Raw genomic sequence first — 20,191 nt, forward strand, 5'->3', positions numbered from 1 at the left:
GGGCGCGGTGCGGATGAGGCTTGAGCTGCCAACGTTAGTAAACAAACAGTTCTAGTTCTTTTCTTTTTTTTAAGTAAAAGCACAAAAAGCGTACACTGCAGCAAGAAAAAACTTTACTTTTAGTACATTACACAACTAACTACAAAGAAACTAAAGTAACACATTAAATAGACTAAACGTGAAATTTTGATGTACAAAGAAGTATGATTTCTCGAAAGACAAACTTCAGTAATCATTATTTTATCATTAGAATTTCAACTGGCCGTAAATGCATGTGCGTGAGCAGAGGTAACCATAGCAACAGTATATGACTTGAGTGCTTTACTATAGCATCATCAACAGTGACAATATTTGACACTTTATAGTCTTACTTATCATAAACTATCTAAAAAAAGTCGAGGGGTGTGTGTTTTCACCTGGCATTATTTATAGGCTAGCAAACAGAATTTGCATCTCTTCAGGAGGTAACCATAGCAACAGTACCAGGCTTGAGTGCTTTATGAAAGTGTCATCATCGGGTGTAACTCTGACAAAACAGTGTTAATATTTGACACTTTATAGTTTACTCTATCATAAACGTATCTCAGAAAGTCAGTACAAGTCAGTCAGGGCGGATAATTTTACCTGGGATTAAACAGTACGCGAGTTGAGCGATTTATCGGCTAAAACGTTAACAAAACAGTACCATTATTTGACACTGTATAGTGTTATTTATCACACATTTATCTAAAAAAGTCAGTACAAGTTAGTCAGAGCGCATAATTTTACCTGGCATCAAACAGGCTCTCGCAAATGGGAATTGTCATCGCTGAAGAGGTAACCATAGCAACAGTATGTGACTTGAGCGATTTATCGGCTAAAATGTTAACAAAACAGTGCCGTTATTTGACACTGTATAGTGTTATTTATCACAAAAAGTCAGTACAAGTTTTTCAGGACACATAATTTTACATGCCATCAAACAAGCTATTGCTATGGCTGAAGAGGTAACCATAGCAACAGTATGTGACTTGAGCGATATATCGGCTAACACATTAACAAAAATGTGGCACTATTTGACACTGTATAGTGTTATTTATCACAAATGTATCTCAAACAGTCAGTGCGAGTTTGTCAGGACGCATAATTTTACATGGCGTCAAACAAGCTGGAATTGCTATCCCTGAGGAGGTAACCATAGCAACAGTACGCAACTTGAGCGCTTTACAATAATCGGATGGAACGTTAAGGAAAGTGCCAATATTCGACACTTTATAGTTTTACTTATAAAAATATCTAAGAAAGTCAGTATTTGTTAAAGAAAAAATGTTGGCTAACTGGATTCTGCAAAAAAAAAAAAAAAAAAAAAAAAAAATAGAAAAAAAAAAAATACAATTATTAACCCTTGAAAGTATAGCTATATCAGTGGCCACAGTAGTACTAATATCTCAGATAAAGTAATAATCGTATTTATGTCATAAATGAAACAAATGTGAGTTTTTACACTTCATAACGTTCTTTGCTCTTTTGTTTGTTCATTTCTATCACTGAGGGTCAACCTCTGTGGTCTCCCCCCTTCACACGGGGCTTCAATGGACAGTTCCATCTGATGAAGTTGAAAAAGGCGAATCAACCTGTTCCACACCAGAGCCAGAGCCGCTGCGTCTGCTCTCCAATCCGAGCACGGTTCGCAGCCGCCGGCTTTCTCCAGAGGACCGCTCATGATGCGTCTCCACCACGAACGACGGAACGCGTGTGAATAATCCGCTGGAGATTGCGGGAGAATCCAGCTCCAGAAGCCGAAGGTCTGTTCGGATGGTGAGGAGCGAGCGGGCGGTCGAGCATCCATGCGCCTCGGCGGACTGTTGCGAAGTGAGCTGTGCTCGTGCGCCGGCTGCTGAAATGCAGTCTCTCATCTCACCAGTGACTAAGGCTATCCTTGTAGCTCTGTTTATTTTTGCCATTTTGCTCATCCTGTACGTGATACTGTGGTATATATGCAGAGACGTGGACTGTGATCACGGCATTTGAATTTGGAGACCGAAGCTGCGGATCCGCGGAGACGTCAGGGTGACCCCGGTAAGTGCGTCCGCATGCCCTTCATTCACACGTTATCTTCGTAAAACAACCGTGGATAGAAATCATCATTATGTGAGTTATGCGTCCGTTCGTTTTCCATTATAGCGCGCAATTGCACGCGAAGTGAAAGAACATCGGAATCGGTTAGATGTTCAATCAGTTTTGGTTCCATGCACGTTCTGGGAACGTTATGTTATGGTTATTAAAAATACATCTAACGCTCTGCGTTTAATAGATTTACATTCGCGCATAAAAGTGAAGGAATAGCCAAATTTTAATTCCCAAGCATTTAAACGCAGATTCCATTGTTGAAAAGTGACTAGTTAAACAAAAGTCGGACGCAAACAAACAGCATAATCATGCACGAAGGTTTTAGGAAATAAACGAACTGTTTATTAGATGCATCTACTGTAAAGAAGATTTAATACTTGATATTGATAGCCAATGTTTAGTTGTTGTTTTTAGCACGCATTTTTGCACTTTTGTGGCAATAAACGTTCAGCTGAGGGACACTGAGACTGACCGCAGCTTTGCAGCAGTTTATTGCAGTCTGTGCTCTTTGAACTTGTTAAAAGCATTTCATTCTTGCAGCTCTGGGACCTGAGGGTAATGGTTTCCTGCTTCCCTGTAGAGTTCTTAAACAACACTCTCTTTTAATATTACCCTTGCTGTCTTAATTGAATACCTTTAATCTCTCGGTTAATGAGCTATCGAGGCGCTCTCGAAGTGAACCATACACATTTCACGCTCTATATGGTTAAAATGGCCATTATGGCTTGTGAAGGAGAACCCAAGGGCAGATGCAAATTGCCACTGCAGTGTGTTTGAGGAGAATTGTTGAACTCATCTCAGCAGGGTTCACGAGGAAAATGGCATTTCATACGCCTTAATTATCACAGTCACTTACGCATTTACACCAGACCAATAGACATTAATCTGGGCCAATTTATTCATGCAGATGTCAAAGTCTTTTGAGTGAGATGTGCTGATTTGTGTATTAATTAAGAACAAAACATGCAAAAGGCAGAATGGATCTTAGTTGTGATGGTTACATTGTCATTCCTGGAGTGGGTTGGAATGGGAACAGACAGAGAATTAAGTGTCACACTGAAAGACTGAAGGAACATCCCCAGACAAATCATATCAAACGCTCCTGTTAGTCCACTGCCTGCCCGTCTGTCTGTCACTCAACAGGTTTTGATGGGCATGTCTGGGAATTCACTTGATCACAGTTCCTTCATTCAGTCCCTTACAGAAAGCAACACTTTAATGGCAATGCTTTTTAAGACTATATATGAAAACATCTGTATTTGTGCATCAATGCAGTGTTGTAAAGGAAGCATTGCTGTAGTCGTGCATCACTAAAATGTACGAAAGCCGTCATGGGATTTAAAAAAAATAATTGCAAATTTATAAGAAAAGATTATGTTTATTTCTTGCAATTCTGAGAAGAAAGGGCAAATTTGGAAATATAAACTAGCAATTGCAAGAAAAAAACTCAGATTTGTGTTTCAATTACTTTATTTATTCCATTGCAGAAAAAAAAACAGGATAGCAAGATGTAAATTCAGAATTCTAAAAAAAAAAAAGCCAGATTTACTAAATATAAACTTAAAACTGCAAGATTAAGAGTCACAATTATGATTTTTCATTTTTTTTTAATCACAGTGGAAACGTGCTTCCATAAAAATGTAATTGTGCTATACATTCTCATCTCAACTCAGAGGATTAGGAAAGCCTTGCAATCGGTTAGTTTCACAAGTTTCAATGATCCAAAATATGCAAGTGACTTTTACCTCAATATGTTTTATCATATTTTAAATATATAACATGCACATAATGTAACCGTAAATTCACAAATCATAATTTATTCTAGAAATGAAAAGTGTCATAAAAGTAGTCCATGTAACTTTACATTTTAGGCCCCTGGTGTCATAAATCTGGCTTTACAGTATTTGAGGAACATGACGGCTTAAATTTCAGGTTGTCCCTCACACAGAGCTATTGTGTTTCTTCAGGAAAATATAATACACAGGTATAATGGACTATGTTTATGTTATTATTGTCATGTGGAACAGAAAATATCAATGCTTCACTCATGCACTCATGAAATTAAAGTGTTTCTTCAGTGATGCCGTATTTTAGTTTCCCAAAGAACCTTTCAGTGAACAGTTTAGTGTAAAGAACATTTTAATAACCTTTTTTCCACTATAAAGGGAAACCATTGATGCCAATAAAGAACCTTTATTTTTAAGAGTGCATGACACAAAGCTCAACCATTATGCCAAAAAAAAAAAGCAAGGCATGCCAAAAGAGATCTTTAGCTCCGCCCACTCCAAATGGTGTAATTAAGTAAATATTTGTTGAAATTCTTAAATGTTTGTTGATATGTGCATATTTTGCAATGAACTTAAAATAAATTGTTTCTATAGATTAAAACCAACTACTTTAAATTAATTATTTTAATTAATGTCGTTCTCAGTGCTTCATGGAATTGTAGGCCTAGTTCTTTCCCAAATTAACCATCTGTTGCTGTTTGGCCATTTTTTTTAATTTTTCAAAAATAGAACTGCACAAAACCCATGTAAAGGCTTGGCCACCTGTACTCTTCAGCGTCAAAAATAACTGCATTTCCAAATCATTGGGAAGTGAATTTCGTCTAGTGGAAACATTTGGTAATGCGTCCAAACAAAATGTAAAATTTTTTGTGATATCAACCTCAAATTCGGAACACAACTTGCTTAGATTTATGGCTTTGATTTTCATGCAGTTTTAGAGAAAAATATGTTTAGGAATATACAGTATATATTTTATAAAAAATTTAAAACTAGTATTTTTGCACAATTATCATAATATTTTTTTTTCTTTTTTCACTTCAGCAATAATCTGGCAAGTGTCTTCTTTAAAAAGAGACGAAACTTAAGTCTGTACTCCAAAGCGTTTCAAGAGTTTACGCTATAAAGTTGAAATGTTGTTTTCAGGTTTATGCTCTAAAAGTGATTAACCGTTAATAAATGCATCATAACTATTCCATAAATATAGTCTAGTAGCATAAATCACCTAAAAATACAAAATATTAAACAAGAAACATTTTTGAACTAAAATGTGGTATAATCATTTCATTGCAATAATTTTTGATCATCACGTTACAGGAATCCACACATATAAAGCCGCTAAGTTCATGAATACATAACACTTTACCAAATACATTTACAAAATCCCTTAAGAAAAATGAATAGAAAACATACTTCCAGAACCAGAAAGTGGACACACTGATGCAGTTATAAACCAATAATTAATACTTATTAAAAATCCCTACGTGCAAAATACAGAACCAATGCTGCTGAAAAAGTGGGTGGCATTTATGCACACAATTTCATTTGAATGCATCTTGGTGCAGGATAAGTCATTTCTCTATAAGAGTGTGTTTCATCAGCGTCTGACCGGCTCGGCGATGTGTGTTTCAATCCCTGCTTTGGATTGACGGCAGGGAGGTTGTGTTTGGTGGTTTGGCAGATAAGGAACTCCTGGAAATGTGATAGAGTGGCAATCATAGAAAGTGGGCCAGGAAGGCTTCTCTCGGGAGGAATCTGAAGCGTCCATGTTTCTCCTCCCGGGAAACAGCCAAACGTTCACTTTCAGCTGTCAGTCGGATTGCTTCCACCCAAGCTGCTGCGTGACACAGGAGATATAATAAAGTCAGACATGGATGCAGGGTTATAAATAGATGAGTCAGCTGTTATGTAAAGTTACATCTTTAACCACTTGTTTACGGAAACGGGTATAATTCAGATTTGAATTGCTCTGTTTGATTCCATGCAGTTGCATTGCATAGCTAGTGTTGAGTGAGAGGAAAAGTGTCTGTAACAGTTATATTAGGATGATGGAGCAACTCTTATTGGGCCTGTTCCATAAAAAGGTCTCAAATCAGAGCAGAAATTCTTAAAGTCATAAAAGCATGGCTTTAAATTATTATTTTTTTACTTGGCCTGAAAAAAGGTCTTAAAATGTCTTAAAAGGGTCATATGATGTGATTTCCAATTTTCCTTTCTCTTTGGAGTGTTACAAGCTCTTGGTGCATGAAGAAGATCTGTAAAGTTGCAAAGACTAAAGTCTCAAATCCAAAGAGATATTCTTTATAAAAGTTAAGAGTCAACCACGCCCCCTTAAAACGGCTTGTTCTAACACGCCCCACATCTCTACGTCAGTATGTGGGAAGATTTGCATACCGCCGCCCAGATGTTCACACAAAGAAAGAAGGCCTGACTTTATTCTCTCTGTTGCCGCAGCTGCGATGTCGTGGAGTCACTGTGTGTTTCATTGAAGTGAAACTGTGTTTGGTCTTCCACAAGAGGACACGACTAGAAATCAGTGGTTAAGTTGTATTTCAACACTGTTCCAGAACAGTCCAACCCAAATATTCAGATGTGTGCTGTACATTTTATGGAGGATGATTCGTCCTTTTTCTCATGCTGAACAACGATGTTTAATGTATCTGCATCTGTATCTGCACTGTAAGGCTAGTTTTTTTATGTATTAGGAACATTTCTTGGTTATGCGAATGTTAGAGGAACATTCCATTTTATAATTTTGAAAGCATTACGATAACGTTACATTTGAATGTCCTCTCAATGTTTAAAACACCCTTTATAAATATATTTTACAGAATGTTTTTTGTTGATAATCAGAACATTAGTGGAACATTGTTTCATTTTAAAACCATTATGAAAATGTTATATCTGGATGTTTTATAAGTGTTTAAAACATCCAGTTTTTTATGTATTGAGAATGTTTCTTGGATATGTTCGAGAACATTCCATTCTATCAATCTGAAAACATGCGAGAATCTTCTGTTGCTGTTACTGATGGATGTCATCGAACATGAAGTTCTGAGAACGTACAAATAACATCATAAAGACGTTTCCTCTCAACGTTACGAGAATGTTCCATAAACATTATTTTTAAGAATGTTTTGTCTTAACATTTGCATAACCTTTAAAATACATTACGGGAATGTTCCCTGTTAGCTGGGGAAATGAGCTGAGGACATGCAATCATGACAGGAGCAAAGAGGCAAATTCATGGCAAATCATAATCTACAGCATTTGTCATTCTAAATTCTGATTGGACGATGTGTGCGTTCAGTGTCAGTCCTGATGAGGACGCAGTATAACACTGCTTCATTACCAGCTGCTGCTAATGAACCGTGTGGCGTGGATGTGTTTGCTGCTCTCTCTGCTAACTTCTTGTGCGTTCTGACACTGAGGATAAACACACAGTCATCCTGCGCTTTCTGAGACGGCAGGCCTTTTGTCGTGGAACAGTTGGCACTGGCGGCTGGGGGGGGGCGGGGGGGGGTGGGGGGGGGGGGGGGAGATTCAGTAGCTGCGCAGGAAAAACGTCAGAGGAGCTTTACATCAGAATCCAGACCTTCAAAAGTACAGTAACATTCCCATAATGTCTGCAGAATAGTGAAATGTGGCATTCCCCTAAATGTTGTCTTTTACATTCACATAACCGAGAAAAAAACGTTTGTATACATTTAAAACATTGAATGTTTTGCACGTTCTGAGAACATTCAGAAATAATCTTTTCATAACTTTATGGCAACATTAGCAAAACCTGCCAAAAACCAGCCAACAGACTAGCTAAGATCAGCAAACCACACGTGTTCTTCAGCAGGTTTCGTACTTTGTAGGGAATGTGGTCAGAATTTCTACAGAGCTGCACTTAAATACATCCCGGCCTACAAAAACATGTTCTAAGATCGTTTTGTTAACATTCCTATTAGTTATAAATTATACAAATATTATTTCTGAAATTTTTTTTTTTAGTTATGTGAACGTTATAGTGAGAGTTCACTCCAAAAATGAAATTTTGTGATTATTTACTCACCCTCAGGTTACTTGTAGCCATTGACTTCCATAGTTTAGAAAAAAATACTATAGAAGTCAAAGGCTACCAGCAACTGTGTGGTTACCAACATTCTTCAAAACAGCTTCTTTTGTGTTCAGCAGAAGAAATACATTTATACAGGTTTAGAATGAGGGAGAGTAAATGATGACAAAATGTTCATTTTTGGGTGAACTGTCACTTTAAGATCAGAATCAGAATCAGAATCAGAAAGAGCTTTATTGCCAAGTATGCTTGCGCATACAAGGAATTTGTTTTAGTGACATAAGCTTCCAGTACACAAAAGACAACAACACACAGTCAAAAAAATAAAAAATAAAAACCCTTTGCAGATAAATAATACGTGTATAAACAATTGTGCTATAAACAAATGATAATGGAATTGTATTGAGTAAGATGCATGGATGTACTATGATGAAGTGGTAACAAATAAATATAAGGATATTGCACATTTTTATTGTATAAGTGGGGAACATTTAACTGTTCATGAGGTAGATTGCCTGGGGGGAAGAAACTGTTCTTGTGCCTGACTCTCCTGGTATTTGCGGGCTCTGAAGCACCGGCCAGATGGCAAGAGTTCAAAGATGGGGTAACTTGGGTGTGAGGGATCCAGAGTGATTTTCTGAGCCCTTTTCCTCACTCTGAATGTATACAGTTCTTGAAGGGTGGGCAGGGGAGTACAAATAATCCTTTCAGCAGTCCGAACCGTTCTCTGTAGTCTTCTGATGTCTGATTTTGTAGCTGAACCAAACCACACAGTTATTGAAGTGCACAGGACAGACTCAATGACGGCTGAGTAGAAACTGTTTCAGCAGCTCCTGTTAATTTTGATAATTTTGCAAACATTATGGGAACGTGACTTTTGAATGTTCTCTGAAAGTTCTGAAACAAGTAGAAACATTTAAAAACAATAGACAAATGTCCGACCAAAACATAAAAAAAAAGTTCTGTGAATAATGTATGAATAATGTTTTTGTGCTAACATTTGAGAACATTATTAAAGTCCAGATAACTCTGAACAAACGTTTTATTAACATTATTGTAAGAATGTTTTTTTCAGAACTTTAAGGGGACCTTCCCAGAACGTTAGCCAAAGTTCTAAGAGCGTTCCCTGTTAGCTGAAAAAAGATATGTTCTGTATGTGATGAACGTTCTAAGAAACGTTTTTTTTTAACCCTTTAAATAATGATATAATCACAACAAGAACATTGTAACATTCTAAGAATATAAAAAAAATAAACGTTCAAATAACACTATATTCTGGGTGAAGATAAAGTTAGTACAATGTTTTAGGAAATGTTTCTGTAACCTTCAAATAACATAATAATCAAGAAAACTGGACACTTCTATCCAGCCGGTCGATTTGACACCTCATTCATGGGTCTACATCAAAAGGTGTGGGAGGAGTAGTGCGCCAAAGATTTGTCTGGAAGAATAATAAGAATGCAAGAGAACTATAGAGATGCTTTGGCGGTTGCTAGGGTGTTCTGAGTGGTTGCTAGGGAGTTGCTAGAAATTTGCTAAGGTGTTGCTAAGGTGTTCTGGGTGGTTGCTAGGGTGTTATGATTTGTTGTTTGGTTGTTGCTAGGGTGTTGCTATGGTATTCTGGGTGGCAGCTAGGGTTTTGCTACACAGTTGCTAAGGCATTCTGGGTGGTTGTTAAGGTATAGCTAGGCAGTTGCTAAGATGTTCTGGGTGGTTGCTATGGTGTTGCTATGCGATTGCTAGGTTATCATGGGTGGTAGATAGGCTATTGCTTCATGGTTGCTAAGGCATTCTGGGTGGTTGTTAAGGCATTGCTAGGCAGTTGCTAAGGTGTTCTGGGTGGCTGTTTGGGTGTTGCTAGGCGGTTGCTCTGGGTGATTGCTATGGTGTGATATCCTGTCAATGTTTCAGAAACTTTTTTTTTTTTTTAATGTTCCCACAACGTTCTTATGACCTAAAATTTGTTACCTGGGTAACTCAGCATAAATTTTAGCAGGACCTAGATGTGGTGAGCTGTGATTGTAATGACGTGATGCTAAAAAAATCATGTTATCATGTCTTTCTCTCAGAAAACCCTGATTCAAATCTTAATTAACAGGCTGGCCGTTTGTTAATTAAAATGCACTGTAGACTTTTCTTGGATGAAAATGCTTAACAAAAAATTGTGTTTAGTCTTGGATTATTGTGTTGTTGTGTTTTGTCATTATATAGTGTTTGAAATTCAATTTTATTACATAAACGCTTGTGCTGTGCTTTACCTAATTTGGCAATCCTCTACGCACACCTTAGAAAAAAAAAAAATAACCACCATCAACAAGCATACTACATTTTTCACTTTACTCGCCAGACAAATATATATATATTTAGTCGCATATGCGAGTGATATACTCACATTGTAGAGGGTTGTTTGGTGTTCCTGCACAAAAAAACTCTAGCTTTTTAAAAATTGCTTGTAAATCTGTTGTTATGCTGTGTTATCACCGAATCTTGGATTAAATCTTTTTATCAGATTGTTCTTTTGTTCTTTTTGTTTCTTTTAGGTATTGATTGTAGGCCTCATTGATCTGAGCTTATGCACCTCAGTTTTTGAGTGAGAAAAAGCATTATTTGGGGATAATTTTGACAATATTCACTCCAAAACTGAGGTGCATGAGCTCAGAGAACAAAAATTCTGTCACAACATGAGGTTTAAGCCACATTTTTCTCAAAAAACAACAATGAAACGTACCATTATATGGCTGAAGGGGTTTATACAAACTGTTCTAGTTTTAGATGCTGCATTTCTGAATGACAGACAGCGCTGCTCATTTGCTTTGTTTTTTATTTCACAGTTTTGCCCAAACAGAATGGCAAGGATGTAATACTGACAGGCGGCAATAAAGGACTCGGCTATGAGACGGTCAGACAGCTGACGAATCTGGGAGTTTATGTCATAATAGGTAAAGTACCATCAGTTATCATAATACAATCCACAGGCATTGAGGTCTGCAGAAATGACAAAAGTCAGTTTGCATCGTGTCATTAAGCCTCTGAAAATGTTATTAGGAGGTTAAAATAAGATTACAGTGCCTTTCAGATGTCTGAGTGTGGCATTTGAGTCTGGCTTTGATTTATACATGTAATGTATGGTTGTACAATTCAAGAAATGCTAAACTGAGCATTTGTCATCCTGTATCCTGAAAAATAAGTGTTTTTGTGACATAACACAAATATACCAAAAACAGGGTTATAATAGTTAACTAAAACTAAAACCATAAAACAATTCTTGTAACTTGACGTAAAATTATCTTTAACTTAAATACACTTAAATATAAAGAATTAAAAATAAACTTATTAAAAAATAAACTTAAAATAAAATAAATAACTTAATTATTTAACATATTATATCTTAGCATTAATTGTATGTTCTATTAACCTATTATTACTATATGAATTTATTAAACTTTCAAATAAAATAAACTTATTCTATTTCAGCTAGTTGCCAAAACAGAATTTCTCATTTTAATTTTAGTTTACCTTGATGTACTACAATAACGTCTCGGTTACATATGGTAACCCTCGTTCCCTGAAGGAGGGAACAGAGACGTCACGTCGGTGACCGACTAATTGGGATCCCTACCAAAGCACCATGGGTGCTGCCCCTTCCAGTGCCCTGTGTGAGCCGCCTGTGCCCGTATTAGGTGTAGGCCAGGGCTCGGAACAAGTAGCCTTCCACTCACCATTGTCAAAGCACTACCTCACTGAGTGAGCTCGATTGGATAACACTGGGAAAAAAACGTACCTGTTCCACTTGGAACAGGGACGCTGCAGAAGCCCCATCCTTCCCGAAGGAGTTTTCGGAAGCAAAATACACATAAAGCATTCATTTAGGTGTATATGGAGAAATTTGAGGTGATTGGAACCCTTTTGGGAAGGCAGAAGTCTGCCGGGGAAACACGGGGTTTCTAAGGCTATACCGTGGCAGTGGGACTATAAGCAATACGAGTACCGCTTGGGTCTCAATATGGAAACCCAGCCTTCCACGGTTCTCACGTATTCATCATGAAGGGGCCTGGTGCAGAGACGTTCCGCCGCCGCGTCCAGCTGCCTAGGGTGATGGAGGGATTTCAACAGGGGTCTACAGTACGAACACTCTGGAGGCAGTTTTAGCAAGCCGACACTAACCGGGGCCTCTTGGTGCCACTACCCATTGAGGTGGAGAGCAGAGGAGAATACCGGTTCTACACAAAGGCTATAGAAACCTAGCGAACGTGTTAGGGGTCGCCCCAGCCTGCAGTTTACAAATATCTGTCAGCGATGGCACCACGAGCCAGCGCCCAGTGAGGATGCAACAATTCTAGTTGAGTGAGCTCGCAACCTGAACGGGCAGGCACACCCTTTGTGCCTGATAAGCCAGGGTTATGGCATCCACAGTCCAGTGGGCCATCCTCTGCTTAGAGACGACATTCCCTTTCTGCCGGCCCTCCGTAACAGACAAAGAGCTGGTCTGAGGGTCTGAAGCTTTGTGTCTGGTCTAAGTAGTATCTCAATGCTCGGACGGGACAGAGAGCAAAGTCAGGGCTGGGTCTGCCTCCTCCGGGGGCAGTGCTTGCAGGTTCACCACTTGGTCTTTGAAGGGTGTAGTGGGAACCTTAGGCACATAGCCAGGCTGGGGCCTCAGGATTACCTGGGAGTCAGCCGGCCCAAACTCTAGGCACGAAACGTCGACCGAAAACATGTGCAGATCCCCTACCCTCTCGATGGAGGCCAGTGCAAGCAGGAGAAGAGTTTTCAATGAAAAAACTTTAGCTCAGCTGAATGCAAAGGCTCGAAGGGGCCCTGTGTAGTGATTTTTGCACTAGAGTCAGGTCCCAAGTAGCGGTTATAGAGGGGGGCCAGGAAGGATTTTAACCTCCTGGCCCCTCTAAGGAACCTGGACTTTGAGGGTGGAGAGAGGGAGACAGCCTTCGCTCCATCCCGTGCTGCAGAAAGGGAAAACCACACTGCAATCAGGCACTCTCGGGTCTAGGTCCCAATTAGTAGGTCACTGCCGTGATTTCGAGAGTGACTGACTGAAAGGGAACTAAAACTAAAACTGAAATAATGGAAACTGTATAGACACATTAAAAACAAAACTAATAAAAATGAAAAGAAAAAAGTGAATATAAAATTAAAATATTAAAACAAAGCATAAAAATAAATTAATTCTAATAATTATATTTACAATTATATTGTAATTATATTACAAAAAAATATAATAATAGTGGGTTTTCCGTGACCCAGTAAAGAATTACAATACTCAGCTTTGAGGTCATGAATGCATAAATAATGTTTTGCATTGGACACTGAGAGCATAGGTCGTATTTATATATATTTTTTAAGATTTAAAATGTGTTTTTACAAATGCTCGAAACATGACTTTTAATGAAAAAGATTTGCTATCAAATAGCACACTAAGTTCCTTATACTGATGACGAATTTACAGAGCAGCCATCAAGTGTTCGACAGTGTTATAGGTTACTACATGCAGAGGATTTTGTCTGATAATAACACCTCAGTTTTTTTCAAAAATTTAGCCAGTATAGAAATTACTTAGTTTTTTTTTTTTTTTTTTATGTCAGCTATGCAATTCTGTTAATTTTGCGATTTGGTATGTTTCCATTGGGCCATGAAGAAATATAGAGCTGAGTATATCAGTATACCAGTGAAAGCTAACACTGTGTTTCCTGATGAATCTCCCACGTAAACATGTAAAGCATGAAAGCAATGGTAACAAGTACGAGCTTGTGGCACGCCATACTGGCCTTGTGATCTATATAATATCTCGTCATTCACTGCTGTACTAATTGATGAAGGTCAGGTAAGTATGATTTTGAACCATGGCAATGTAATTACATTAATGCCAACATAATTTCTAGTCATTTCAACGAATGTTGTGGTCGATAGTTTTAAATGTAGCGCTAAGAAAAACAATCCCATCCATGCACACTAACAGAAGAGATACAAGCATGATCCTGATGATAAGAGCAGGTCCATTTGTAACTCTAATGAGAGCAGTCCTCAGTACTATGATACGAATCTTAAATCCTGACTCGATTTTTCTCTGCGGCACTTCAAGAGCTTTTAATAAAACACACGGGGAGAATCTACACATGACTGTGCAAAATTCAGGATTGAAGAATTCATAGAAATTCACGCAGTCATTCTATCATTCCAAGTTCTGCAACATAACATTAATTTTGACAGATTTGTTCTCTGATATGTAGATTTTGGATTTGAAGCAGCCTTATGAGCTCTTCTTAATTCAAAGTACAGTGCTTTTTGGTACTGTGTCTGGTTGCGCTCCCTCGGCTTCAGCACAGTTAATAGGAGCAGATAATTAGGTTACACTTTTAATTCCCAGAAGCCAGAAATACTACCTGGCAAATTACTGCCTTTGGGCTGCGTTCTTAATTACCAACTACTTTTATTGAGACTCTGATAGTGAAGTTTCTGTATTGTAGTCACAATATCGGATAATCCTGAAGATTATAAATTTTTTATAAAAGTGATGAAATTCTTTTTTAATGAGCTGCATTTGATGCCTCGCCACTGTAAAAGACAGATAATCAAGCACACTGTTATTTACCATGCAGTTGATTTGTTTACAGCTTTTTGTACATTGTATGAACACATTCAGCATGCAAAAGGTTTCATTTGTGGTTCATAGAAACAGGGTTATTATTAAACAACTTGTTACTTGAAATAAAAATGAACTCTAAAATAAAATATATATTTTGGTTTTATTTTTATTTCCTAGTTGCCATGGCAACATTTTGATTTTTATTTAGTTTATCTTGATGTTCCGAAAATAAATAAAATTAAAACTGGAATAAAAATTATTAAAAACCTTGTAGGACATAGCACAAAAAAGAAAAGAAAAAGATAATAAATATGACAAAAGCCACAACAATGTACTACAAAAAAAAAAAAAAGATAGTGAGATATATGAATGTGTTATTTTAGCATCAGTGAGATACTGTACTACCCATAGGTTTTATCAAAATTTTGGATCAGTTTTAAATTTTTATATTTTTCAAGTTATCTTTTAATTTTATTTAAAGTTTTTATAATTTTGTTGTGTTTTGTCACTTTTAGTAGTTTATATATAAACTTTATTAGGTACACCACCTGTTTCACATTGCTTGGTAACACAATTGCTAATCAGCCAATCACATGGCAGTCAACTCATGCATTTAGCATCTAGATTGTGGTGAAGACAGAATGGAGAAGAAAGGGGATTTAAGTGACTTTGAACGTGGAATGGTTGTTGGTGCCAGACGGGATGGTCTGAGTATTTCAAAAACTGCTGATCTACTGGATTTTCACGCACAACCATCTCTAGGGTTCACAGAGAATGGTCTGAAAAGAGAAAAATATCCAGTGAGGGGCATTGTGAGGGACGAAAAATGCGCTTGTGATGTCAGAGGTCAGAGTGAGAATGGGCAGACTGGTTAGAGATGATAGAAAGGCAACAGTAACTCAATAACCACTCGTTACAACCAAGGTATGCAGAATACCAGCTCTGAACAACACACAACACATCGAACACTGAAGCAGATGGGCTACAGCAGCAGAAGACCACACCTGGGTGCTGCTCGCTGTCAGCTAACGAACAGGAAACCAGAGGCTACAATTTGCACAGGTTCACACCCCCCCAATTGGACAAAGAGAAAATTTAAAAACTACTGCGAAAAACGTTGCTGGTCTGATTGTGAGTCCTGGATTTTCTGCTGCGACAGTCAGATGGTTAGAGTCAGAATTGGCAGTAAAGAACATGAAAGCATGGATCCATCCTGCCTTGTCTCAATGGTCAGGCTGGTGGTGGTGTAATGGTGCGGGGGATATTTCTTGGCACACTTTGGGCCCCCTTAGTACCAACTGAGCACCGTTTAAACACCACGTCCCCAGCCTCCCTGAGTATTGTTGCTGACCATGTCCATCTCTTTATGCCTACAGTGTCCCCATCTCTGATGGCTACTTCCAGAAGGATACTAACACCCTGTCACAAAGCTCAAATCATCTCAGACTGGTTCTTGAACATGACAATGAGTTCACTTTACTCAAATGGCCTCCACCGTCACCAGATCTCAATCCAATAGAGCAGGCTTTTGGGATGTGGTGGAACGGGATGATTCACATCATGGATGTGCAGCCGACAAATCTGCAGCAACTGCGTGATGCTATCATGTCAGCAAAGACCAATATGTCTATATAGTCTTTTTTTGTTTTTATTTCAGTTTAAGTTATTTTAGTACATCAAGTTAAACTAAATTAAAATGAAATGTTGCCTTGGCAGCTAGCTGAATTTTTTCTTTTAAAAAATAGAGCCTAGTTTAGTTAATCTTTCAGTTAATCTTATTTTATTTCATGTAACAAAAATTGGTTTTTATTGTTTTTAATTTTGTTTTAGTCTGCAATAACCATGGGCATATGCATACAAATTTAATTGGAAGTCAATAAATAATATATAGAATATACATGATAACATACAGTACACTATGCTGGCATTGAATGCATGACTGTCTAATACAGACTGTGGGAGATCAAATGTGCTGAAGAAGTCTCAACCTGGACAAACTATTGAACCAGTTGCGGAGTCTGTCACTGCTGCTATTTTTTGCAATTTTAACTAGGCATAAAAACATGCAAATTTTGATGTCATGAAAACAGCCGCTTAATCAAGCATTTTTTCCCCCAACTTTCAGCCTCACATGATGAAGCGGAGGGTCTGGCCGCTGTGAAGAAGATTTGTGAGGAGGACAGTGAAGCTCAGCGGATGAGTTCAGGCTTATATAACACACATACTACATACATAACTAACGCACATGCACTTCTGTTGTGGCCAGCTGATGACCCTCGTTCACATATTGTCAGCTTCTCTATAATGGACAGTAAGGCCTCCTGTCATGTGGTACCCCCAAGTGGGGCGCGTTTTCAGAGGTCGAGACAGCTCAAGGAGATCCAGAGACGCAGAATGAATGCTAATGGAGCGGCGGTGAATTTGATCGTGTTGACTAAACGAACAGAAATGTACAGTAAACAAGCTGACGAAGAAAGGCAGAGAAAACAAGTGTGGAGTACATAGTGTGTTAGTGCCATCTATATATGTCCATCCATCTCTTCACCTAAACAGGATTTAACAGGCGATTAGGGCTGGTGCTCTGATTCGAGTATCGGTTTTCTACAAGCTTGCGATTCGATTCTAAGAAAGAAGAATTTTTAAGAAAAAAAAAATCGATTCATGTGACATGATTCATGTTGGATATAAAGGCCAATCACATACAGTACATAGTCAGTTTTTGTTTTTCATGGAACAAATCTCATATCTCAACCTAATTCTACCAGAAACCCTGTCAAATACTATATTCAAGTAATTTGTGTAAACACGCTTTCCATTAAACATAAGGCAGTTTGATAAATAAAAACCCTTTTCATGATATAATTACGCTTCTACTACAGTTTGTTATTGAAGATATTAAACATGTAAACAGTAGATTGTTGAGTCATTTATTTTCATAGCGCGGTTTTTATTCTCAGGAAACAGAACATTTAGGTTATAAAAAAACGTTTTTTAAAATGTTTTTAAAACCTCAAATGTCCTGTTACCTTGTCATGATTATAATGTTATTTAAAGTGTTAAAAAACCTTTCTGTACAACATTCTATTTGTTTTTACTCAAAATGTAGCATATTTTTATTTTGTTATGTTTATTTTTAATATTCTAAGCAATGTTACCATTGCCCGTTTTCATGTCAGAATTATAAGGGTATTATAAGGTTACAAAAACACGGTTTTCTTTTACCGTTATGAGAATGTAATTAAATATGAATTAATCTAACGTTCCATAAAACATTACTTTAAGAGTTGAGTTGGTCCTAACTATTTTATGATAACTTTTTAAAAACATGATAGAAATGTTCCCTGTTAGCTGAGTTTCCAAACAGTTCATTAAATACGCGAAGAACAGGTGCAGTAAAAATGCACCATGAATATGTGATATTTTTTTCTAGGTGGCCTACCCAGTTTACGTTGATTGAATTGTCTTTTCTGAGGGTAAATGTGACATTACATGACATTCTTGATTACAAACTGTTTTCTTGATGTCTCTTTTCGCGGTTGAGACACTTGATTGATTCATTACATGATTCATTTCAGTTCTGATGTTCATTCATGTTTGATTTGCCTGGTAGGAATGAAACGCGGGCTGTACTTTGTTTTCAGAATCAAAAGTAACAAAGCACCACAAGTTATTGTGATTTATTGAATAGGGACCAGGTTACAGATAGTGTTTGATTTTAGTCTTTGTTCAAAGCATCAACTGAAAGCAGCAGAAATTGATTTTTAATATTCTTATTTTAAAAAGAAGTCAGTGTCAACCAAATGAGAATCAAATTAAAATTGCCAAATCAATAGTTTCAGCTCAAGCGTTACTGTATTCTGCAAGTAAAATTCTTACTTAACATCCATAATGGCACAGTAAAAGAAGGTTTGGATGTTTGTTGTCATGTTGAGCAAATGTTGGCAACACAGAACCACGTTCGTGTGGTAAGCAGCGACGCCGGTGTCAGTCCCGCTGTGTTCAACAAGAGCAGTGTGTTTGAAATCTCAGTTGTGTGTTTGCTTGAAAAGTATTGGTGGTGTTTTGATGGGCGGCATGCTTTTGTATGGACACGCATTTAAAAAGATTCCTTTTGGCTTTAGTCAGTATAAATCAGTCAAGGGAAATGCAGGGTGGCTAGTTTGCTTGGAAAGAGATGAGCCGCACGGATACGAAATGCGGGGAAAATCTAAAAAAAAAAAAAAATCCATTGGACTTTACTTAACCTATAAATTACTGGATCATATTTGATACACAAAGCCTCTAAAGATCAAAGCTTTGCTGTTAAACATGTTTCACACCCAATCTACTACAGCTTCGGTTGTTCTAATTGATAGTTCATGAGATTGGAAAGTTGGAAGTAATTAAAAGCACAAATGCATAGAAATGGTATGCATACATATATCATATCTATACATATATGATATTTATATGTACTTTTACAGATTTTAATGCCAGATTCATGTACAGTAGAATTCACCATTTACTATATAGAAAATACATTCTATTCAATGAATGATAGTAAGGATAGTATGTTATTTGTATTTTCTATGTACATGTATAGCATATGCATAAATTTGTATACATGAATTAAAATACATAGCATATGCAGATATATATATATTATTGCATGTAAATGTATACCTACACCTTATACACTGCAGGAATATTAAGTAATATGTTGTTTTATATTTTCTATTATGTAAATTTTATATGCATTTAAAATTTATTTTTACTATTTGTATTTTGTATATTTACATAAAAAAAAAAACCCCATTATTTAAAATAACATGACGTAAAAAACTGAAATAATATTAACAAATAAAAACTTATATGTATTTTTCTATATATGTCAATGTACAGATTGTATCTTACATAATATATAGAGATATGATACTATACCACTGCAGAAATATAATGTTATATGTCTTTTCTATTATATCATGTAAGCATGCACATAATATGCATTTAAAAAACTTATCATGTAATATATGCAAAAAAAAGTACATAGTTAAATGGAAAAAAATATATCCTATGATTGCAGGGATATTAAGCACAGAAATTTAGCATGGTTTCTCTTATGAAGATTTCTATGCAGATTCTTTGGTGTGTATATATAGCATTAGCTATATACTATATCTATATATATATATATATGTAAATGTGTATGCATTATATTGATATGCATATGTAATCATGTGAATGTAAAATTTCTGTATGAAATGTACCTACTATATAGAAAATTACATATATTGCACTGCATAATATGTTATTATGTATTTTCTATTACCAGTATATAAATGTATATGCAAATGCATTGAAATTTGGATGAATATATGTGTATTATATGCATTTAAAATGATATGCATTTATATGCACGTTCTGTATAGAAAATGCATACTATACAATGCAGGATTAGTAAGCGTAGCATGTTATTCTGAAGTGTTGTTTTTGAAAAAAATGCAGCTTTGTTAGTCATTAATGCTGCTGATGAACCTGTTCAGACAGGATCTTATTCTGAAGCGCTTCGGACCCTCCAGCGATCTTCACACAACAACTGAACGAGTCTGAGAGGCTGTGAGTGTTTTTGAGTGATGATGTCTTTGACACTAAAAG

At 36.9% G+C, this 20,191-nt stretch overlaps 1 long non-coding RNA gene across 1 annotated transcript; it reads left to right on the forward strand.

Annotated features, from left to right (window-relative positions):
- Nucleotides 1–111: 111 nt before the first annotated feature.
- Nucleotides 112–16,752, forward strand: LOC109053886. Its single transcript, XR_002011784.2, has 3 exons — nt 112–2,058; nt 10,788–10,895; nt 16,683–16,752. It is a non-coding gene; the product is annotated as an uncharacterized LOC109053886 (long non-coding RNA).
- The last annotated feature ends 3,439 nt before the right edge of the window (nt 16,753–20,191 follow it).

The sequence above is a fragment of the Cyprinus carpio genome, chromosome A9 (assembly GCF_018340385.1).
Source record: "Cyprinus carpio isolate SPL01 chromosome A9, ASM1834038v1, whole genome shotgun sequence".
Classification (NCBI taxonomy): domain Eukaryota; kingdom Metazoa; phylum Chordata; class Actinopteri; order Cypriniformes; family Cyprinidae; genus Cyprinus; species Cyprinus carpio.